The 25,080-nt window shown below is 37.9% G+C and overlaps 2 protein-coding genes and 1 long non-coding RNA gene across 3 annotated transcripts in view; all 3 read right to left on the bottom strand.

Moving 5' to 3' along the window:
• The window catches only part of LOC121640310, a 39,385-nt gene extending 31,379 nt beyond the window's left edge, over nt 1–8,006 (bottom strand). Inside the window, exon 1 of the mRNA XM_041986021.1 lies at nt 7,938–8,006. The gene's annotated coding sequence lies outside the window, so the exon portion shown is untranslated. The remainder of the gene's footprint in view (nt 1–7,937) is intronic.
• LOC121640308 (butyrophilin subfamily 3 member A2-like) overlaps nt 1–25,080 on the bottom strand; it is a 66,207-nt gene that overhangs the window by 6,679 nt on the left and 34,448 nt on the right. The window lies entirely within an intron of this gene.
• On the bottom strand, nt 9,838–15,872 carry LOC121640219. Its single transcript, XR_006010404.1, has 5 exons — nt 15,708–15,872; nt 15,397–15,486; nt 15,125–15,276; nt 12,733–12,850; nt 9,838–9,850 (listed from the first exon to the last, which is right to left on the bottom strand). It is a non-coding gene; the product is annotated as an uncharacterized LOC121640219 (long non-coding RNA).

Here is a 25,080-nt window from a genome sequence, read left to right as displayed (position 1 = left end):
AAGAAAAAGGAGAACAATGTACAAGATAGTAGACTCTTTCACTGATAGTCCTCCCTGGAATGCTCTTGGTGCAAAGCCAAAGAATAAATCATATCACAGGGAAATGGGAGGACGAGTAACAGGAAGGGCCCAATTTGCTGAGATTAGCTATGCAACCAGCTGGCCTGCTCTGCCATCCATACCAAGCACATCCTCAACCCCTCTCCTTAGCAAGACACAGACATGGCCAGTCATCAAAAGGAAAACTAACAAATCCTCTCCACAAAAACCGAACATGTAACAACAGAATAGGTTTGCTCCTCTGCTGCAGGATTCTGGATCTACATCTGATGACCGAAATGAAATCTCCTTACACACCAGGGTTAGACCAAAAAACAACTCAGAAAGTAAAAGGTGACAAGAAAAGCAAATGGCTGGGCCTCAGACTCTGATTGTTGGTGACTTTGGTGTAAAAGATGTGAGAAATGTTTGTGGAAAACATACAAAAGTACTCTGCTTTCCCAAGGATTTGGTATCAGATGTGAGAAACAAAACTGTGCAAATTGTGGTGGCGCACCTAACTGTGGAAAACCTCATCCTACACGTGGGGTCGAATGATGATGTGAAACAACAATCTGAGGTGCTGAAACGGAATTTTACTGAACTGCTGTTTACGATCAGCTGTCTTGGTGCCCGGATATTCATCAGTGGCTCTCTCCCTCCCATCATGAGGAGTGGAGAGATTCAGAAGGCTGTTTAGTCTGAATACATGGCTGTTCGCTGCATGTACCACACATCCAGTTAATTTCATAGACAAGTTCAATTCACTCTGGGACTGCAGGTACTTTTTTAAGACAGATGGATTCTGCCTGAACAGGTCAGGAGTGAGGCTGTTGGTCTCCAACCTGTTTTATTTTCTGAATAGACTTCTGTTCCCTTGGACAAGGACAACAGACGTGATAGACCAAAAACAACGTGATAAGACAGAGCCTAGAGGAAACCTTAAGATAAAAACACCAAGGCCTGCAATTAGTTTGCCAAATTCTTCACAGAGAAAATCCAGAATATCAGACAAGCAGTTGGTTCATCAACAGCAGGTTCAACAGAAGTATGTCCATTGAAAACCAGTTTAAACACCATGGCACAGTTTAATCCCAATAACAGCAAAGATCTGGGCGACGTCTTATGTCAGCTGAACTCCTACTCTTGCTGTTTGACATCCTGCCCACAGGTTTCTTCAAAAAAATGTCTTAAAGACTCTGGAGCCAGATCTGTTGCAGATTGTGAACTTGGCTTTAATTTCACGCATCTTCCCAGAACTTCTAAAAACTGTGAAGCTGTAATCAAACCTCTCTAAAAAGAGACAATCTAGACAAGACATAAATGAGCAACTACAGGCCGAGCTCAAATCTTCCTTTTCTAAGTAAGATAATCGAAAAAGCAGATTTTTTTTATCAACTGAACAACTTTTAAACACAGAACAACTGCTACAATGTCTTCCAGTCAGGTTTTAGACAGCACCACAGCACTGAGATGCTCTGACCAAAGTCATTAATGACATATACTTGAATTTAGGATTTTCATTAGTTGTCAGTTATAATCATCAAAATTAAAAGATATAAACATTTGAAATGTCAGTCTGAGAGGAATAAATGTCTATACAAGTTTAACTTTTTAAATGGAATCATTGAAATAAATCAACTTTTTCATGCTATTCTACTTTTATAACGAGCACCTGTATATTACAATGTCACCAAGAGACCAAGGCCCTGTACAGGCTCTTGGTAAATGCATTGAAGACAGGGTTTGAATTACAAGGGAGCTAAGGGGAGCTTGGCTCCCTTAAAAGGCAGAGATCCCCCAAAGAGATTAGGGGGAGACCTAAAAATCTTCCAAAACGACACAGATGATCCCTTCTGTTTTCTTTAGGACCGTAAACAGCAGCATTGTTTGTATGTTGTGTGCTATGAGCATCCACACAACCACCTGATGTGTTTCTTTTTGTGGTTAAAGAGCTCTCCGTTGCTGTTTCTGATTAAAAAAAGCTGCATACAATAGTGTTACGTCCCACTCAAGGGTTGTGGGAGGGAGTAACGAAAAGGAATGCTATGAACAGGTGTTAAAGTGAAACCAAGCATCTTTTATTGTGGAGAGTGTAAATAAAGATTAAAACCAGAGGGGTATTGCACGAAACCAGAATAAAGAAATCCAGGATAATTAAGCAAGCCCAGCTTGACCTAGCTTGCGCGGCCTATCCTGGCTCAATTGGTTGCACGTTTGCTGAGCCAGGATGAGAAGGTCCGGCTAGGTTAAGCCAGGTGAAGATAGTTGGGATAAGTGCGTGTGCACGGCATACTGAAGCAGACCTCGCGATCGCTCACAGAATCACCGATGGGGAAATGGATAAAAGTCGCGCGTCCTACGTCACGGCCGCTGAACAACAGCTCCTGACGGAGTTCTCTGACGAAGTTAAGGATATTATAAGGAAAAAAGGCAATACCAATGCCATAAGTAAAGAACGCGAGAGAGTCTGGCAGACAATAGCCGACCGGCTCAATGCGTAAGTGGTCAAAAACTGTACAATTAATAAACAGTGCTCCACTGGAACTGTCATAATTAGGCTACAATTAAAGGAGTTACTTTTCAAATCCACTAACTGTTGTATACTTTAAGAGTGACAAGCAGGTGCATGTTACTCAGGAAATGTAGAGTATGATTAGGTGCAAACAATTATCCACAATGTGTCATTTAATCTATTTTCCTCATGTAACGTTTTTATCTATTTTATCTTTCTGTCCTTCATAAAGGACAAACCTGTCTGGCCATAAAAGGACCTGGCAGCAAGAAACAATTAAATATAAGAACATTTTGCAGGCTGGTAAGTGACTCCAAAGTAGATAACCGTGAACAAATGAGGTGAATAGATGAGGTGTTTGCTGACATGTTCAATGTCTGTATGATTGTAGCAGTTAAAAAAAGGCCTATAAACTGGCACAGGGGGCGGCCCACCAAGCCAGGATGTGACTCCAGCAGAGGAACTGGCACTCCATTTAAATAAAGGGAGGCCAGTGATGGAGGGGATCCAGGGAGGGACAATAACTGACTCTGTCCCAGCCACAGAAACTGTCCGCTTCATACAAGGTACATCACGTACTGCAATTCTACTGCACATGGAACACAACCAAATATAATATAGTGTCTGACTTTGGATAACCTTGCAGTGTCTGGGAACACAATTACACTTTTGGAGCCACCAGAAGATGATCCAGTTAGTACAGTGTCTCGAAATCACAGGCTTGGTATGTTCTGTGAAATCTTAATCCGAGTCCTCTCGCTGCATGTATACGGCAGGAGGAAGGCACATCTGCAGCTGCAGAATGCACATCTGCAGATGAGGAGACTGTGTCAGTGGAGTCCAGAAGGCTTGAGGCATGTCAGTTTTATGGGATTGGCCTGTTTATTTATTCCATGAAGGATATGAAGTCAGTGATGTGGTGCTAATAGAAAATGTGTAGCAGGACCCGGATGCTGCACAGTCTCCTAAGCGGCCTGGTAACATTGTGAGTATTGGCTAAAGTACATCTACGTTATGCACAAATCCTGCTGTGCTAATTGACATTTCCTTTACAGACTTCACAAACTGTCAGAACGCTTTATTCAGGGCACCTTGAGAGAGAGAGAGAGCTGGCAGATGTTAAAAGCTGACTCAAAGAGAGCAAGCTCCAAGGAATGGAGCTGGATCTTGAGATTAAACGCCGTACACTCAGAAAACTGCTGGAAATCCAGTAACCGAAAATCTGTATCTCTCATTGACATAGTCATCTCCAAAGGCCAGGGGATGTAAGCTGTCCCTGAAGACTCGTTCACGTCTGAGTGCTCTTCTGAGGATGCGGGCTTCCTCGTCCAGCACATCCTCCGCAAAAAGGGCAAGCCATTATGAAGAGGGAACAGGTGAAGGGGAGTTGGACCTGAATATTCTACATTGCCCTCGTCACGGATTTCTTTGAATACACCTTTGTAACCTCATCCGCTGTGTTTTGTAATCTCAATTACTGCAATAAAACACATATTTATAAAACCTCTGACAGCAATTTGACGAGCAGTCTTCATGAGCATAGCAATATAACACTTGGCCTGATGAAATTATGCACTTATGACCAAGTTGATATTGTGTGATGAAATCGTGATCCTGTATTTAAATAAAATGACTAAAAAAAAAAAAATTATATGCACTGCACTAGCACTACACGACAGCACCTGGGTCTAACTAGACTCAAAAGCTAACACTAACTAACTAACACTTAATTATGACGTCCCATCTTGTTTGAATTCATGCTTGTGTTGTTCTTACTCTCAAATGTAAGTCGCTTTGGATAAAAGCGTCTGCTAAATGACTGTAGAATAGAATAGAATAATAATACTACAACTCGAATCCATATAAAAAGGCTGTTGCGATTACGAACAGATTTCGATTAAATGTACAGTGACTGTATATGTAATATTTTAATACTGGATAATTAAAATGACGCGCCATACTTAGGAAGACCATGGACATGCTGTAAAACACATTAATTCCTCATAGAATTGACGCTGGACATGCAGGTGACTCGCTAGGATTAATCTTAGCCTGAGCAGTTAGCCTGGTCTAGAGCAGGCTAGCTGCAGCGGATAAATCACCACAGTAACTTGGCCGGGATTAGTTTGAGCTGCTTTCATGCAACCGACTTAGGGCTAAATTCAGCCAGGATAACCAACATATCCCGGCTTAATCCCTTATCTTGGTTTCGTGCAATACCCCTCAGGTGTCAAACATAATCCAGTGTTGGGGGTAGAGGAACTGCTGAGAGAAAAGTCAAAACGTTATTAAAACCTTACACAAAATCCGCCAGGTAAACCAAACTAAGATAAACAAAAAGGTGCACTGAAACCAGCGAACTTAACTAAATAACAAAAGTGCAGCAGTTCCATAAATCTAAGTGAACACAATCACCAACAAGCAGCCTTAACTATTCCAACACAACACAAACAAAAGTTTAACACCAAGGATAAATCAAAAGGCAGAACATAAACACTAACCCAAAGCGAAGCTAAAACAAGCTCTGTGTTACACGAAGATAAAGCCTGACCCAAAACGAGACTACAATTTATTCCCAAAAGGGAAAACACAAACAGCCAGGGTTCACACCTGCTGAAACCACGAAGTAGTCTACAACCCTAAAAGGCTACCATTTACACACAGTAAACACGCAGACTAGCAACGCCACCGTATTTCTGCCATGGTGAGGGGGAAGCAGCCTGAGCTGTACAGCTTCTACCCCTCCAGATTGATCTCAGCAACAGGCTTTTATTTCTGGGATTCCAGCAAGCAGGAACATGATTGGCTAACTGCCCAGCCAATCAGCGGGGAGGAGACCGGGGCGCGCCTGAACCAGCCACTCCAAACAGACATCAGGGCCTGGCATTTGCATACCAAATGAGCCCCAGCTGTCTGTAATGAGTGGGGCCCGTAACAAATAGTTTTTGTAAAAGTAACCATATTTTTGAACGCGCAACATGCACTAATATAAACGTGACGTGTAATGTCATGGTGCGAAAATAAGGCTCCCCAAACACCTTAAGAATACATCAAGGGTAAAAGATCTGATGTCTTAGCAAGACCTGGAAAAACTAGTCCATGATTTTCATTTTTAGTCGGCTTGATTATTGTAACAGTGTTTTTACAGGTTCTACCTAAAAAATCAACATTGATAGAAAATAGACACCTGCAGCTTATTCAGAACTCTGTTGCTCGAGTCAGTCCAGCTCTGAGGTCTTTACACTGGCTGCCTGTTCACCAGAAAATGGACTTTAAAGTTCTGCTGCTGCTCTACAAAGCTCTGAATGGTTTAGGACCAAAATACATCAGTGACCTCTTGACCCAGTATGAACCTACCAGAACCCTCAGGTCATCTGGATCCAGTTTCTTATCAGTTTCCAAAGTTAGAACCAGACATGGAGAAGCTGCATTCAGCTTATATGCTCCTCATGTGTGGAACAAACTCCCAGAAAGCCTCAGATCAGCTGAAACACTCAGTTTATTTAAATCCAGGTTAAAGACCCACCTGTTCTCTGCTGCATTTCACTAGTTTTTATTTAGAGTCCAGATCTGCATCTGATTCTTTTAAGCTGAAATCTTTAAACTTGATCATGTTTTCATACTGTCTTTCCCCACACAGGAACTTTATTTTTTGCATTGTATCTATTTTATATTAGCTTTTTCTTTCTCTCTTTTCCATGTTATTACATGTGGGCACACATCCCCAAGATTTTAACTCCAAGGGTTTCCCTATAGTGTCATGTTTCAGCTTACAGGGTGGTCTAATAGATTTTTGGAAGAGCCCCTTAATGCTTAAAATACACTGAAATCAATTCATGCGATGAGATTCATGCTAAAATCTGAAAATGGAAGAGATTGGAAAAGCAGCTTGTGTCTAAAAATAGATAGTTATAGTACTCACAGAAAACAACATAGTTACATTAAATTACAACTAAATATCTATAAATGAAACAAAAGTTTCCCAGACAGGTTTTAGTATCAGCATACACATGCAGGTTTATAACCCTGCATTTTAAAAGCTTTATTTATTGTATTTACTTACCAACAATAAGATCAACAAAGTTTTCTCTTTCTTCTTTTGAAATGTAGCATCTGTATCTTCCATTATCTGAGTATTTCAGGTCAGAGAGTTTCAGTGAAACATCCCCCTGCTTCATCTTGTCGATGGACAGCGATGTTCTTCCCTTGAAGGCTGTGTTCTGCTCAGACAGATATTCCTTCATATTGTGCCACACATACACAAATCTGGGTTCCAGGTCAGGTCTCCCCCACTCTACTGTCACCTGGCCAGTATCAGTGGGATGTTTCAGGTGGCACGGTAAAACAACGTCACCACCAACCATTGCTGTAACTGCTGAGGAGGAGATGGGCATCTGCAACTGACCTGAAGAAACAGGCGAGTATGTTCAATTTAATAAGAAATGCTGGTGTCTAATAATGACTAATGATGTTTTAAACTCTGATAAATCATTTAACAACCATCAGTTTGTTTCACTGTGTTTGTGTGGAAATTACCTTCACAAGAGGGTGTGAGGAGAAGGAAACCCAACACGTGCTCTAAAACCAAAGTGCTTCTGAGCAAAGATTTTAAAGATGATCTCTCTGGGACCTGAGCCATCTTGGAAGGCTAAAGATTCACAGACAAAGTGTAGAATTCAAATAATTGCCAAAAAAAAAAAAAAAAAAAAAAAAAATTATATATATATATATATATATATATATATACATATAATGTTATTTTAAATCATTTTTTGTGCCTTTTAATAATTATAAATTTAAAGCAACGCAATACATTATTTCCATTATAAATTAAAAATAAAAAAGGATCCATGTTGAATGAAAATATCTACTAAATGTAATCCTGGGTTAGGACAGAATTAAAAAGGCAAAATGACTAAATTTAATTTCAGTGGGTTCATTAGCCACCGTTTCAACATAAAATGTCTTCATGAAATCAGAATTACAAACAATATAAAGTTCTTAGTAGCAAAATGTGATAGTTAATGCAATACTAGTGGTAATCTGTATTTGGTTTAAAGATTCAACCATCACAGCTTTTACAGTTAACACAAGAATGAAAACCTCAAATGTGGTGTACTGCAGCAACTGTGTTTTACTCATTATTCATCTTGTTGTTATAATGAGTTAAAAACACAGAAACCATGAATAGAAAAAAATTAAAAAATCAAATACCTCCTCAGTTGATCAGAGACTGGTGTCGGTAAGCAGTGTGGTCAAAGTTCTCAGATAAAACTGTGTGAACTTTGATTCTTTGTCACTTTTCATGCATCTATAAACAGATTTTACTGCCATTATTATTTTGTTCATAAAGTTTTAAATGAAACTCAAAATGTTTACTCACCATCCTCTGTAGATTTTTTTAATTGTAAGTTTTGAGCCTTTTACCTCGCTGTAGGAAAAAGTCACGATTCAGAACAAAGAGAAACCATACGAAGCTACAACCAGGTGATATCAAATCTGGATTTACCACACCACAGAAAACATTAACTAAGTTAATATTTAATCATGTGTGTTTCGGTCGTTAGAAGGATTGTTCTTTAACCAGGTGCAATGAGGTGTGTTCAGTTTTGTGCATTTTGTATATAGGGCACCTTAAGAAATTGCAGCATCATACAAATAAAAGTTGATAAAGAAACAGGTTTTCAGAGGTTAACTACAAAATAGATGTAAACATGGAGAATGAGTTTTTTGTTTTAGTGTTCTGAATGATCCTTTCCACCTTAAGCCCTGGTAATATCTTAAGATATAACAAAAAAAAAAAAAAAAAAAACCCTAAACAGACCTACATAAATTAAATGAAAAACTGCTTCACAATGTTAAAATTCAAATACATGTTCTTGGTGTCTTGGAGCATCTTGGGACCTCAGAGAATGTATCCCTGTGTCTGAAATGTTGTGTTTGGTAATATGCATGGGTAAATTACCATAATACTTGTTGAAGTTCTGTCCTTGCCTGCTTTTTACCCCTTATTTTACAGCGTAGCTGCATTTACTATGAAATAAATGTTTGATTTCTTCTTGTCTGATTTGATGAATGTCTTGTATTTACCCCCAAGCAGATTAAAAATAATTCCTAAACAGGGTTTGCACTAAAATCAAGGTTGTGATCTGGATCACCCCCAAAATCTAATCACTTGTTCGTAATTTCATTTGTGAGATTTCCTCAAAATTTCATTTTTTGTTGCTAACAGACAGACAGACCAACCAACACCATTGAACAGATGACCTCAGCCTTGGCAGAGGTCATAATAATGATGTCATCAAGGATCATGATGGATTTTAAACCTCCTAAACAGGATATAAAAGCCTGGAAAAGTTATGTACATGACATAAAGGGTAAGCTATTCATCACAATTTAACCCACATATGTACACACTACTGTTTCTGAGAAAATGACAACGTAAATGAAAGGGCTCGGGGGGCGCTGGACATCCAACAGGTTTTAAAGGTTAACGAATAAATAAATACATAAAAAAAAAAGAAAGTAAAGGAAAAGGCCAGACATTTGGGTCTAAGATATTTATTACAAGCAGAACATGACTGTGAAAGTTATGCTAGTTATAATACATAAACATGGTATAAATTCAGATGAGTGTAAAAATGAAGACATATTTTTTTTTTTTGTTCTTCGAAGTAAAAAAAATTCATACAAAGAGTAACAAGTCTCAGCTCTCACTTGAGTAAAGTGAAAAAGTAAAAGTACTTTTGTACATGAATGTTTTTGCTGCCATGTTTTTAAGTATCTTAACAGCTTTTTCTCCATGACTTCATTAGGATCTACTGTTTAATCTGTAGAGCTGTAAAGCTGTTCCCTGTCGTAGTCCTAAACTGTTTCAAACTTAGTCTATTGGACTATACCTCTGTTGTAATGATGTAACTCAAGTATTTGTCTTTTTGGTAATCCAGTTCTCTAGTGGCTCCATCAGTTTCTCAGTTTTCAGTAACTGTCTCTCAACATATTTCTTTGTCTTATCCAGTTCCCACTGATCTTTCAACAGGTTTTCTTTCTCTGTTAATAAAGCTGCAGGTTTATCAAACTCAGTCTCTTTCTGTCTTATTTCCTTCTCCACAGACTGAAGATTTTCTTTGTTTTCTTTTATCTTGCTCTCCACATCCTCCAGTTCTTGCATGAGTTCATTCTTCCACGTCTCCAGTTTAGTCCTCGTCTCTGATAGTGCATTTGTGACATCGTTGTGGTCTTGTTCTTTTATCTTTAAATCATTCTGCAGCCTGGAATTTCTCTTCTCCAATTCTGCTGTATTAACCAGAAGAGATACTAACAGTGTCAGCATTTATTTTATTGTTTGTTATTTGAATCAGTTTGCATGGTGCATTGGAGGCAAACAAGTTGTTGCATTAAATTAAGACTGTCTCCAAAAATTTTACTTATCGTCAGCCTCATAGCTTAATTGCCCCAGTTCTATTTAGGCTAAATTGTGATGTCTGTCTAACTGTACCTTCCTAATAATACTGATTGTGCATCATTTCCTATAAAACCTTAAAACCTGACTTGCACTATTATGTTTTGGGGCTAAAAAGATTAGATATTTGGTATCAAAATCTGTAAACCGATCATGTGGCATATCACCAAACACCAGATAACGAGAACTTACCATTCCTTTTATGCATATAACAAGGCGTTATGAAACCAAACACAACGTTAAAAAAGCCAGCAGGTGAGAAGATGTAGAGAGACACTGCTGCAACCAAATCAGCTGAAATGAGAACACAAAGGAAATTTCTACATTTTTACAAGTCATGTCAGTTTCAGTCATGACCAATTTTTTTTCCTTTGTACATGACTCATTTACAAAAAGCAACAGTTGTATTTTGATTGATTCTAAACTTTTGTGTTAAGCTTTGGGGAAACACAAGAGTTCTCTACAACCATTAAACATATAATAAAAAAAAGCAATAAGGGTCGTCTGCAAAGTTGGATATAGGGAACACACAAATCTACTATTTGGGAAGTTAAAAACACTAAAATTCCTTGATTTGGTGGAGTTGCAACAATAATGTACAAAGTTAGAAATAATTCATTAACCGACCACATACAAAAAATGTTCTTTAACCGTGAAGGGGGAGATAATCTGAGGGGGAAACTAAATCTAAAGATTTTAAGTTATAAGAACAAAAATGAAAAGCAGGTGCCTTACAGTAAATGGTGTAAAACTATGGAATAATCTTCAGGAAGAACTCAATGTCCAGTTTAAGGAAAAATTCAAAGAAATGTTATTCAAAAAGTACAACGAAAAAGAACAAATGTAAACCAGCACAATTAAACATGTGTATTTATTTTGCTTTGTGTAATTGTGTGTACATGTGCACGTATACATGCAGATGTGTACATGAGTATGTATGCATACATGTTTATATCTTTTATGATGTATATTTAAACAAAAAATCTGAAAATTGACAAGTAAGGAACTAAAGTGGCAACTGTAAGGAAGATAAAATTCTGATTATAAAAGGAGGGCAGGAATACATAAGTTTTTATACGTCATCCTGTATAGTTTTTTATACTTCATCCTGCTCTTTTTCGGACGCTATAGCAACTGTTACATTTATTTTCTTTACTCTTATTAATTTGAGTTCATTTTTGTTTGAAATAAATACACTGCTCAAAAAAATAAAGGGAACACTTAACACAATGTAACTCCAAGTCAGTTACACTTGTGTGAAATCAAACTGTCCACTTAGGAAGCAACACTGATTGACAATCAATTTCACATGCTGTTGTGCAAATGGAATAGACAACAGGTGGAAATTCTAGGCAATTAGCAAGACATCTCTAATAAAGGAATGGTTCTGCAGGTGGTGACCACAGACCACATCTCAGTTCCTGCTTTCTGGCTGATGTTTTGGTCACTTTTGAATGCTGGTGGTGCTTTTGCTCTAGTGGTAGCATGAGACGGAGTCTACAACCCACACAAGTGGCTCAGGTGGTGCAGCTCATCCAGGATGGCACATCAATGCGAGCTGTGGTAAAAAGGTTTGCTGTGTCTGTCAGCGTAGTGTCCAGAGCATGGAGACGCTACCAGGAGACAGGCCAGTACATCAGTACATGGAGGAGAATGTAGGAGGGCAACAACCCAGCAGCAGGACGGCTACCTCCGCTCTTTGTACAAGGAGGAACAGGAGGAGCACTGCCAGAGCCCTGCAAAATGACCTCCAGCAGGCCACAAATGTGCATGTGTCTGCTCAAACGGTCAGAAACAGACTCCATAAGGGTGGTATGAGGGCCCGACATCCACAGGTGGGGGTTGTGCTTACAGCCCAACACCGTGCAGGACGTTTGGCATTTGCCAGAGAAAACACCAAGATTGGCAACTTCACCACTGGCACCCTGTCCTCTTCACAGATGAAAGCAGGTTCACACTGAGCACATGTGACAGACGTGACAGAGTCTGGAGACGCTGTGGAGAACGTTCTGCTGCCTGCAACATCCTCCAGCATGACCGGTTTGGCAGTGGGTCAGTAATGGTGTGGGGTGGCATTTCTTTGGGGGGCCGCACAGCCCTCCATGTGCTCGCCAGAGGTAGCCTAACTGCCATTATGTACCGAGATGAGATCCTCAGACCCTTTGTGAGACCATATGCTGGTGCGGGTGGCCATAGCTTCCTCCTAATACAAGACAATGCTAGACCTCATGTGGCTGGAGTGTGTCAGCAGTCAAAAAAGTCCTGTTCACTTTAAGAAAAGTCCATAAAAGTACGACCAAGTGTCAAACAGTGAAACAATTTCCTGTAATTTTTACAGTAGTTATTTACAATAGATTTATCTGTATCATTTTATTTCTGTATTATTTTATTCGCACATTGCATCAACAAGAACGTCTTCTCATAAACTAAAATTAAATTCAATAATAAGTTTTTATTTTTATTTACTCTTTCATTATTAATAATATAATATTTATACATTAAATTCAATTGCTTGTTAACAGTTCAAGTAAATATTTTATTTGGTTTAAATGCTTGTCCATTCGTGTTTTCAGTATAATATCATGAATGGACTATGAAAGCACAGAATTTCTCATTTTCAGATTAATGGAAGTGTCTGTACAATTAACTTTCAAATGTTCTCTGATTTGTATCTTTTTTACAGATTTTATAGAGTGTTGAGTTCAGTCCAACTTACCTCCACATGTGTGAATAAGAAGCAGAATAACAACAGTGCCAAGAGGAAAAGATCCACTCAAGGTGGTGAATGTAGGAGTAAAGAGTAGCTCGTCCATTAGTTTCAGGTTTTCTGAATTCTGAAGTAAAACAAATTACTTTTAGACCCCACACAGTATACATAAAAAATATACATAACAAAACCCGAGCAATTCTCACAAAAACAAGCTTAAATTAAATCCTGAACATTTTACTTTCTTCAAAGTTCAGGAAAGTTCTGAGCATGACAAAATAAAATTTAACACATGGAGAACGAGGATGGTTGGAACATGGGGAGAGTTGGAACGCCACCATTTCCACCAATCAGGAATGAGAGACAAATGTGGGTATTTCGTATAAAAGTTTGAGAACTTTAGCTCAAAAATTGAATGAGTTACAGGTGTTGAAGCAAAAAGTGTCACAACCATCCCCTGTCTCCATATATATATAGGGGAGACCGGGGATGCACCAATTCAAAAATCTGCAAGAATATCACAGACGTATGTTAATGTCAAACACATGGTTGTCCTTTGTTACAACCTACCCCACTACCGGGTATGGTTGTAACACATACTGGGGAGGGTTGTTAACAACTGGACAAAAGAAGCCTAAACAGATGCCACACCGTATAATATGCTTCAAAAATGGATTTATTGAAAAGAAAAAAAGATCCCAAACAAAATCTTTCTCTTTAACTGACTACAGCTCAAACGTTTAATGTTTAACTCAGAAGTGTGTGAATTTGTGTGTGAATAAGCCTACTTGAACAAACTTTCGTAACAGTACTATGGCTGCTTAATGATAACTCTGCACTTGTGTAAAAAGATTCAGGTGTGATATTGAGCTTACATACTTTTTGCATATAAAAAACAAAGAAAAAAAAAAAACAGGGCTAGTTTGTACATATTTTGTTTGACTATGTTCTTAATCTGAATCACAATATTGACAAATGAAAGTTGGTAACCCTGGAGTGCAAGCTTGGTGGCCCCATAGACTACACTGGGTACATTTTACCCACACTTCCTTTGGCCTTGAGCTGCAAGATGGCTCCATGTAGATAATACAAATATTTCCATCATCCAAGGTCTCAGAATCTTCAGCATTGCCTTTCAGCGTTTTTCATGTGTGTTTATTTATTTATTTATTTATTGGTGGGGGTGGTGTTGCTGCTGCTTCTTCTGCTTTTCTTTATTCTATTGTAGCTTACTCTGGGAAGATCACTGGATCGCTGGTCTCTCAGCTTCTGCAGTGATTTGCAGTATCTGCTCAGTGTTACATGACAGATTCCTGTAACTGATCTGAATGACTTTCCCTTCTTTGAGACCTCATCAGATGCTTTTTTTTTTTAAAAAAAAAAAGCTGGCACACATCTCTCTTTCTTTTTTCCATTGGCTAGACATGCTTTAAAAATGATAAAATAAAAAAAGCAACTTAATTTTATGAATGGGGATGGTTGTAACACTGTTAACATAAATGTTACAACCCACCCCAACCCTGTCAGCCAATGTTTAGGTAGCTGTATTTTAGGGCTGTATTTTGTCCGTCTCTGGGGACTTTACTGGTTGCTTCCAGCTCTGTCTCTTGTTCTGCCTCCTCCTCCTTCTCTCCGCCTCTGTCCTCCATTTCTCAGGTGGCCAGTATGCTGCTCCGGTTCTCCCGCGGTACCTGGCGGGGGCGTGGCCCGTTTGGGCTTAAATACCAGGCCTTCTCCACCTGCGGGGCTCTCCGCGCCGGCCTGCTCACTGGCAGCACTCCTTGTCCTTTGTTTGTGCACCCATTAGTTTATCCACTTTAGTTTTCCCACACAACACCTTCCCACAACCAACACTCCCATACACTACTGATGCTACAGATTATACACATAGGCTACACTGTTACGCTTCGTTTATTTACTTTGGTCACCTTTTCTTAATAAACTATACTTTAATTGGCATCCCTCGTTGTCCCGCTTCCTTGTTTGTCAAGCTCTCACGAGCCGGGCTTGACAAAAGCAACTTAATTTTATGAATGGGGATGGTTGTAACACTGTTAACATAAATGTTACAACCCACCCCAACCCTGTCAGCCAATGTTTAGGTAGCTGTGTTAGCATAGTGATTTGAAATTAGCAAGGGGGGAATGCATCACATTTTGCCTAAAAGACAACTTTTTCATTTACTGTAAGTCATATGATTTTATTTTAGGTTATATAAGTACTAAACTAAATTAAGTGTTGGTAAAAAAATTACTTTCTTATTCCAAAATCAGTTTTTAGTCAATAAAATCAGCATACATGTGTTTCAGCCTTAGCCAGTGGCGTTTCAACTCTCCCCATGTTACAACCATCCACGGTCTCCCATATATATATATATATATATATGTTTTTTCTCACCTACCATTTCAGGTTCTGGTTTTTCTTTCACTCTCTCCAAGACTGTGTTCTTTTCCATTTCCATGTTTTCCCAGTTGTCCACTTCTTTATTTAACTGTTTTTGATAGTAGCTATCCATTTCCTTGTGCTTTGGTTGTGGATCATTTTGTTGGTAATCTGAAACACAAGAGGATGATTGAATCAGAAAAAACAAAAAAAAAGAAAAACAGTTTAGTTGAAAATAAGACGAATGTACTTCTCACAATGCATGTTTATACAAGAAGAAGCATAACATACTTATCCATCCAGACAAAGTTAAAGTAAACAGTGCCATCACAAACTTGACTGCGTTGTCCATGAGAATAAAGCCACTGGAACAGTCAAAATCTGTTTGAATGATTAAATATTAATGTTAATGTTACACCTGTTCAGTTCGGAACAGCCCTTCTTTTCATCAGTTCCTTTAAATCAACTTCAAGTAAAAGTTCCATCCAACAACAACATGCTTTGGATTTCAGATACTCACACAAAGTACATTTAAATTTTAACTACATTTCAATAGAATGTTAAATTCTGAAGAAATTAATACAAACACTTTCTGTACACACCCGTTCTGCAGAGCAGCCTCACGTTGACCAATAACCATTTCCTCAATGAATAACTTGTACTTTAGTCCCCGTGAACTGAAATCAGATAAATTGCGTTATCTCCATGTTTCCTTCATATCCGTTAGATCTGGCACAAAAATAGACATTTGGTAACTCTTTTTTTTCTCCATCTGCTATAGAACAAGTCACATACTCTTTCTTTTTAAAATTTCTGTTCCCAGGCTTGGTTTCACTTGTGGGATTGATTTTTCATTTAACAGCCCCTGCTGCCCTTGACAGTGTTGGCTCATTTCATAGCTGTTGTTACGACCCGATTCAGGGGCATGATTGGGCGCAACAAAAGATGACGCTGGGGACAGATGGTAAAAGTAAAATAAGCACATTTTATTAAAACCCTGTGAACGATGAGTGAAAACCTGTAACAAAAAAGTACACAAAATAAAGAAGTGCTGGGATTAGAGGACCTGCTGAAAAAAACATACCAAAACCTATACCACCAAGTGAAAACCAAAAGACTGTACGGAACTCGGTGAAGGTAAAACCAAACAAAAGAGCAGCAGACCTATAAACTAAAGTGACGGAAGTCACAACCAAAACCAAACACTAATCTAGCCCAACACCAAATCAAAAATAAACACTGTGGCTGAAACACAAACTAAAGTGTGGCAGAGCCTGAACTGAACTGAGTGCGTAAACAAAGGTGAACCCAAACTAAAAACAGAACCATCCGAAGTCCCCACATGGGACGCACCACAGCCAGGAATCCTCCTGTTGTGTCCAAATAATGGTCTGCCCTACAAAAGATTCACTCACATGAAGCACAGCGAGCACTCAGTAGGCCTTGCTACCAACAAAATCCGCCATAACTCGGAACGAGGCCACCTGTGCTAATCAGCCATGTTCCTACCACGGACACACAGAGACTAAGTGAGGAGCCGCGGCCTGTGCCATTCGCGGCTTCCCCTCCAGACTGGCCTCGGCTGCACCCTTTTCAGCCTCAGCTCTTAACAAGCGGCAGCCTGATTGGTCCAGGCATGGCCAATCAGAGGAGTGTAGACAGAGGTGTGCCGGCTCCAGCCATTCCAGGCAGTGCTCTAAAATCACTAATCAGTGACAAAACTGGCCACAGCTGGCTGCAATAAGCGGTGGCTGTAACAGATGTTGCACCTGAAATTTGTATCTTACTCACTGTTGCCAACTCCTCAGTCAGAAAAGTAGCTGTTGGCTGTTATAAGAGTCACTAGAAGTTGCTAAATGACATCATCAGATAATTTGCATAATCAACCAAGTAAATGTAGTTGTAGTGGATCCTGCTGTGGAAAAGTATGTCATGGGGAGGTAAAAATGGACAAAAAGATAACCAAAAAATATTTAAAACAGAAATAAATAAGTAAGTAAATCAATGAATGGATAAATAAATAAATAAATAGTTGGATCAATATATATATTTTTTTATCTTTAGTTCAGTTTTATGACTTTTAGTTTGCTTTTTAGTTAGGAAACTGTATGTTAAAGGGAAATCGCTGCCATCTCTGTGGACAGTATTTCATTGTTTCACTGTGACTTTTTTTTTTTTCTTTCTTTTACAGTGTAGTATTTCTTAAAACTTACAAATAATTGATGCAGGCAGCTACTGTGTGTTTCATGTGATTATCTGTCAGGCTACGGCTTCCACTGGAAACATTCTTGTTTCTGTTCATTATTCTTGGAACCTGAGCCTCTAAAGACTCGAACAGTCAATATTATGTGACTGTCATTAATATATATATAATTTTTGTCCCATCTAATTTCCACTGAGATTTTAACAAGTTTTCCTTTTGTCTTAGTAATTCCTCTGGTTTATCAAACTCTGTTTCCTTCCATGCTATTTCATCCTCCACAATGGTGTTAGAAATAGACTTTTTGGGTAGACCAGAGAGCAGGGCATTACAGTAATCTGAACTGCTAGGAAGAAAAGCATGCATCAGCATCTCGTGTTGGCAAGAGGGAGAAAGGGGACTCTGGCGATGTTTTTAAGTTGGTAAAATCTAGTCTTTGTGACATTTCTAATGTGTGGAATAAAATCCAGCTCAGAGTCAAAAAGGACACCCAAAGTTCTCACATACAGAGTTTTTTTTTTTTTTTTTTGATGAAATGATCTCTCTCTTGTCTTCAGATACGATAATTTTCATTTTTGTAGGACAGCTTCATCTCCACCAGCTACAGCCCATAAAATGAACAAAATGGCAACATTTATCTCTTCTGCCACTGATTCCTTCTAAACAAAGGTGCTTTCCCATGTCATAAAACCAAACATTACATTGTAAATCTCACTACATGGACTCTACAAACATCTTCAACCTACCTACACAAACAAATACTGTAAGCTAACCCTTGAACCATTTCTCAACACTTAACAGTTACAACTAATCTCACCCCCACATGCCTTTCTCTGTGTTTTTCTCTGTCGACTGCAGTTCTGATTTGAAACACTAGATGTCAGTGCTATTTATTTTGCCTTTAACAACCAGATTCAGGCTGTGCGCAAAGCACTAACACCTTCAAAGCCTGGCAACTAGGCAGGACATATGTGGGGTCCAGCTTCTGCACAAAGGCCCTGAAGCCTTTGTCCTCCATCCATGACAATCATGCCCACCAGTGCCTCATCCAGTTCAGCTTGCCACACTAAAAAATAAATTACATATTGAACATTAATTAACCATAATTGGCTAGTACTCATTTCATAATGTCTAGCTTATAGTGTAGAAATTTAGAAACCTACATTGATGGTTTACTGCACCACCAGGAGCAGCAACAGCAGCAGCCACAGGTGTAGTCACCGTTGTCTCTGGGTGTTTGGAGTGCAAATGCTGCAGCATCGCCGACGTGTTGCTGCTGTACGTTAGCTCCTGAGCACATATCAAACACTTGACTTTTTTTGCTGCAATCAAGTCAAAATGTTTCCATACGTAGGAACGTACTCGCTTGGGTGGACTTGCTCTTCCTCCATCGCCCTTACTCTCTGTCTCACTTACTCACACGCCACACTTTTCACTCAGACACTTAAGCCTTTCAAACACTACACTTATCAGTATTTATATATTATGTTATATACATTAACCTAACTATATGTATATGTATCTATATATATGTGATGATATGTGTGCTGCCTGTATGTAAGTGTATGTAGTATTACACCTTTGTGTTTGTCACTAAGTGTGTCTATATAAATGTATCTCAGCTAAATGTGACCCAGTATAAGCTCATGCTAATGTGATAATTTCCATAAATCTGTTTTCCAAATGTAATGTCGCACAACAGCTAGCAGAATCTCCTCCTCTGAAAAACCCATGATCTAAGTGTTTGGAACCTCTTTTAAATCACTGAGATTGACAAGCCACACCCCCTCAGAGTTCCTGGGGCTGCTCAACACGCATTGATGATGTAACGAGGCCTCAATTGGTATGTTCAGATGACTTTTGGCTGAATCAGTTTTCAGGAACAATGCTTGCAACACTTCCGTGTCACATGTTTGACACGTGATCGAGCGGATCAGCTGCAGCACAGTATCCCTAATTTACGCATATTTTCTGTCTTAATTCCGTGAAAACTTTACTAATACCGTTTCTGTTTCACATATCATATCACGTGTCATTATTACATTGTTCCATATATACCAATAAATAATCAAACATTTGTCTGCAACTCTTTCCATATTTAAAGTTCAAAATGTAAATCAAACTGCAAATATTCCTAAACAATCAATCTAAAGTGCAATAATTTAATTTACCCGTTCTATATAACGGACTGCTGCTTCGTTACAGACTTCGTAGGTGGTCTATGCAGACATTGCCATGCATGTCATGTTCATCAGGGCCACTACTAGCCTTCAGGGTGCCCTAAGAACTCAAATACATACTCTCTCTGTCCCAAAAAAATAAGAATTACACATTTCCAGTGCAATCATTTTTATTTCCAAAGTAAATTCACCCTTTTAACCACTGTGGGACACATTACTTTAAAAAGTAATTAATTATAGAGTTAGTAACAGAGTTACAGCATTATAAAGGTAGTTAATGACTCAAAAGTAATTATTCTGTTGTTTTAAAAAGAATGAAAAAGATTTTAACGTGTTTTCTTTAATGGAATTTCAAATTCATCTGCATGTTCATTGATTCTTTGTAAAACTGAATCATAGATTTGACCAATGAATAAAATGGAAACTTAATGGAATAAATTACTAAAAGAAAGTCCACTAACACTAATGTCAGGCTGCTGTCTCCGTCTCCTCTTCAGGAGAGGAGCTTCATGTCATTAAACTGCTTCCAGCCACTGTCTACACAGTGTCTACACAAACTATATATTTAATTTTAGTGCATTTTATATTTTCTTTTTAAACAAGATGACAAAAATTTAAAGATAAAATTTGCTAAAAGAGCAAACACAGCAGTACACTTAATAAGACATGCACATTTAAAGATTTTAATCTTAATTGTACAGATTCAGCTAATTAAAGAGACTAACATTTTGTCGAATTTACTAGAAAACATACAATATACAGTTTTGTTTATCTTGTTTGTTGACCGTAGGATAATAAAGTATCAGTTCACATCCAGAAATATTAGTTATTCAGTTAGATTATGTCATCACAACTTTTTTTTTTTTATAAAATTAATTTATATATTTTTTTGTTGTTCATTTTGACTTTTTGATGATTTATCACATTAATATAATTTTAATTAAAAAAAAAAAGGATTTATAGTCATCTAAAGCCAGTGACGTTGTATAAAACAAAATGTAATTAAACTAATTTAAAGGTAAAACTCTCTGCAGCACTATTTTGGACTGGTATTATTACTCATATTTTTTACAGTGTAGGCTTAATTTTTACCTACAAATAATTGGTGCAGGCAGCTACTCTACGTTTAATCTTTCTATCTGTTTGGCTACTCTTTTGAAATGCGAACATCCTGGTTTGTGATCGTTATTCTTGGAGCCAGACTCTCTAAAGGCTCAAACAGCTTATCAATGTCATGGGACTGTCTCTCATAAATTTTTTTCATCTCGTCTAATTCCCACTGAGATTTTAACAAGCTCTCCTTTTGTCTTAGTAATTCCTCTGGTTTATCAAACTCTGTTTCCTTCTGTGCTATTTCATCCTCCACAGACTGAAGCTCTGACTTGTTTTTCTTGAGCTTCATGTCCACCTGCTGAAGTTTGTCATTGACTCCAGCCCTCTGGTTTTTCAGTTCTGTCTCCAACTTTTCCACGATGGTGGAAGACGGTGCAGAGTCATGTTGAGATTTATTCAGACTTTGAGACTCATTTTCAGGCAGTTGGTTTTGATTTTGACGTTTAGTTTTGTCACCTGGTAAAATGTGGGGAAAAAAAATAAAGACATTAACTATACAGAAACACACCAAATACACTCTGCGACAATAAGCAGTATTTAGGTGTTAAAGCCAAGAAATCCTTCAAATAAATTTACTACCAAATTAAAAATCACAAATTTGTTAAAAACAGTTTTAAAATAAATAAATCAAGTTCATGTAGCCATTTCCATTATTTTAAATCTCCATTAAATTAAATATGTACATTGTGTAATGATATCAAACAAGTAAAATAAAATCTATTAATAAGCTGTTACTTACGTCTGCAATAACACCAACATATGAGAGCAGTTATTGAGCTACCCAAACCCAGCCCAATAAGAATACCAACCAAGCCCGTGGGCCAAGCGGTTTCAGAGAACAATGCCACCTTTTCCATTCCAGCTGGAGTTTGTGTGGCCATGAATCAGGTCTGCACAGAGATCAAGAGCCCAAAAATATAGTTATGCTTTTACAGTTTGACCTTTTAACATTTATTGGTATCCACTAAAACTAAAGGGACTTTTTTTTTTCTTTCTGCTGGGACTGAACATGAAGCTCTCTTTAAAACTGAAAGCAAAATTTGAAGTAATTACTGCTACTATCACACGTAAACCCTGACATCTGTTATTAAATGAAAACATAAAATGTTAAAATAAAAAGATAAAGTAGCAGTACATGTTCAAACACAGAAGAAAAGTAATCTGATCTAAATGTCTTTAGGTTGGCTTTCTATAGATTAATAAGTTATAAAAACAAACCTGTAACTGACTGGATTTTTATTACACGGCAGACTGAACTTTTTCATGCAACAAAATCAAATGAAAAATGGGAAAATAAAAAGAGACACTGAGAAATCTTCTGTCTCTGAAACCCATGATTTGTGTTTATTATAATAAAAAGCATGACATGAAATGTAAATGTAAATTTCCAGAGCTTACCTGTGGTGTTTGATCAGCTCACCTTAGACTGCAGAAAGCTACAGGCTCAAAGTTCAGACACAACTTCGTCTATAACTCTGTTATTCATTACACCACGTCTACTATATGAGAGATCTGTATTAGTTGCACATTTATATTTGTAGATGTGTGTGCATATGTTCCTCTGTCATCCTGTGACTGACTTTGTTCTGCCTGTTTCTCTGAAGTTTTCAGGTTTCTAAATTATTCCAAATGAATTTAACTTGTGTTTTTTTGAAGCTGTGTGGCAGGTCATCAGTACTTTATGGGGGTAATTGTAACTGTATTACATCTGCATCTAAGTAGTAAAGTTCATTTTATGAACGATGGTGTGGGTTGAAACAGAAGAGAGTTGACTGACATTTGTAGTATAGACCCTTCCAGCTTCCTTTTCCAGCTTTTAAAGCCCCACTGAAAAAAAATATGTTTTCGAAATGCATATTTTTTTCTTTTAGTCTTTGTTGTTTTCAGCAGTGAGAGCTGCTGTAAACGGTTTACAAAGCATCTTGTTTTGCGTTAAATCAAATTTTAAATGTGTCAGTGTGGCAGCTCTTCTTTAATAATACATTTTATTTATATTGCATTTTATATTAAGAAATCTTAGTGCTGCCGACTTAAAACGTAAAAAAAGAAAGAAAAAAGAAAAGGACCATGCTGTAGTTGCGGTGGGTCAGGTGAAAATATTACACAATACCCAAACCCCTCTCAGCTAATGCATGACGTTCTGACAAATCTGACAGTTTTAATGTTTTTTATGGAAATTTTTTACATATCTTTTACTTGTTTTTACTAGCAGTAAAGCCTTTTTAAAAACACTGCATTTTAAGCCAACGTTATTTTTAAACACAATTTTAATACAGGAAAAGGGTTCTATCTGGCTTGAGTCCTGGACTAACCTGGAATGGCTGCCTCAGCGCCTTTTCAACACGACATGGAATCTAAAAACACTGTCAAGCAAATTACTCACCTCAAAGATGATATCCACAAGCTTAATGATGAGCTTAGATCCAAAAATGAGCTGCTTGATAGTCTACTGAACATGGCCAACAAACAGCGCTACTTACGTATTTCCTCATTAACGGCGGCTCCCAGTATACAGTGCAATGGAACCCAGACACATCACCACATCCCTCTTAGAGCTCCACACCAAAACACCAACTTTGATCCAAGGTGGTCTGCTGCAGAAGAAAGGACAAAAGTAGACTTGCTCTCTCCAACTGCTTCGACGCTCTGTCGGTGCTCATGTCAGAGGAAGGGCTGATTGCTTCACTCTGGTGGCAAATGGGAATGAGGACCCAAAATAGGGTGGCATTCGGCAGGCGTCTGCTTCTGTCGGCACCCGTACCAACAGAAAGTCTTCTTTTTTTACCACCTGTCCACCCTTTTGTACATTCTTTTGTTACACCCTTTCATACCCCTATAGTGGGTCGTAACAGGGGAGCATCACCTCTACTTGAGTCGCGACTCCAGCCATTGCTCTGGTGAGGAGCACCGCCTCTGCTCCAGCGGTCGCTCCTACGAGCTCCACCACTGCCGCTCCTGCACATATATATATATAGATATATAGATATATATATATCTATATATCTATATCTATAGATATATAGATATAGATATAGACATATATATATAGATATAGATATATATATATATATATAGATATATATATAGATATATATATATATATATATATAGAGATATAGAGATATAGATATATAGCTAACTAAAGGAGTTAGAAAGATTTGTCCAGCTTTTTGGCTCAACCAAGTACTGAAGAAGCTGTGTGCACTTATGACCAAGTTGATATTGTGTGATGAAATCATGCACTTATGACCAAGTTGATATTGTGTGATGAAATCATGCACTTATGACCAAGTTGATATTGTGTGATGAAATCGTGATCCTGTATTTAAATAAAATGACTAAAAAAAAAAAAAAAATTATATGCACTGCACTAGCACTACATGACCTAGGTCCAACTGGACTCAAAAGCGGTCTGACTATCACTTAATTATGACGTCCCATCTTGTTTGAATTCATGCTTGTGTTGTTCTTACTCTCAAATGTAAGTCGCTTTGGATAAAAACGTCTGCTAAATGACTGTAGAATAGAATAGAAGAATAGAATAGATGTAGATATAGATATATAGAGATATAGATATAGATATATATATATAAATATAAATATATATATGTATATATATATATATATATATAACTGCGATCAAAAAATGAACGCCGTTAATTAATCTTCAATCACAAAAATGACTTATTTCAGTGTATGTGATTAGTGCTGCATGTCCCATTAAATAACTCCATTTATTTAAACATAAGTGTAAATGTCCCACTGAGTCTGTATACACCAGGCCTACTCTAATTAGTTCAAAAGGGCCGCAGTCAAATAGGCCAAAGTGCTTTACAGTAATAGTAAAAGTAAATAAAAAAAAACAAACAAAAGGTTTTCAATGTTTCCCTGCTCCAACACACCTGACTCAAATTAATGAGGCTGTTCATAGGCTGTACGTTCCATTTGAGTCTGCTGTGTTGGAGCAGGGACATACTGAGCTTCAAGTTGATCCCTCGTACAACTGACTTGTAGCTCCGGTAGTAGCTCTGGCATGGATGCTGTAGTTAACCAACTCTTAATTCGGGATGTTTGCTGAAACACAGTAAAAAAAATTGTCAAATCTCATGATGAGAAAATGGACCAAATCAAACAGCAAGTTGCATCTAAAAGTTATTTTATTCTTCAGGATGTGAAATAACATCACAACATAACAGTTGTTTTGTCCTCACAGATGTGTCACACACCAGTACTGGTTTATTTTTGCAGCAGTGCTGGTTTTGCTTCAATATGGTGCAGCTTATTAATGCAGTTTATTTTAGACATGAACGTTTCAACAGCTTAGAAACTAAAATTCCAGCATTTTATCACGTTTCAGAGCAGAGCCCGTGCTGTAACAAACCCACAGCCTCTCTGCACAGAGCTGTGGTTATTCAGCAGACAGCTAGCCAGGCCTTGACAAGACATGAATGCTGAGAGATGGTGTGGTTAAAAAAAAATAAA

This window comes from Melanotaenia boesemani, chromosome 5 (assembly GCF_017639745.1).
Source record: "Melanotaenia boesemani isolate fMelBoe1 chromosome 5, fMelBoe1.pri, whole genome shotgun sequence".
Lineage (NCBI taxonomy): Eukaryota > Metazoa > Chordata > Actinopteri > Atheriniformes > Melanotaeniidae > Melanotaenia > Melanotaenia boesemani.
This window is presented reverse-complemented; position numbering and strand designations above follow the sequence as displayed.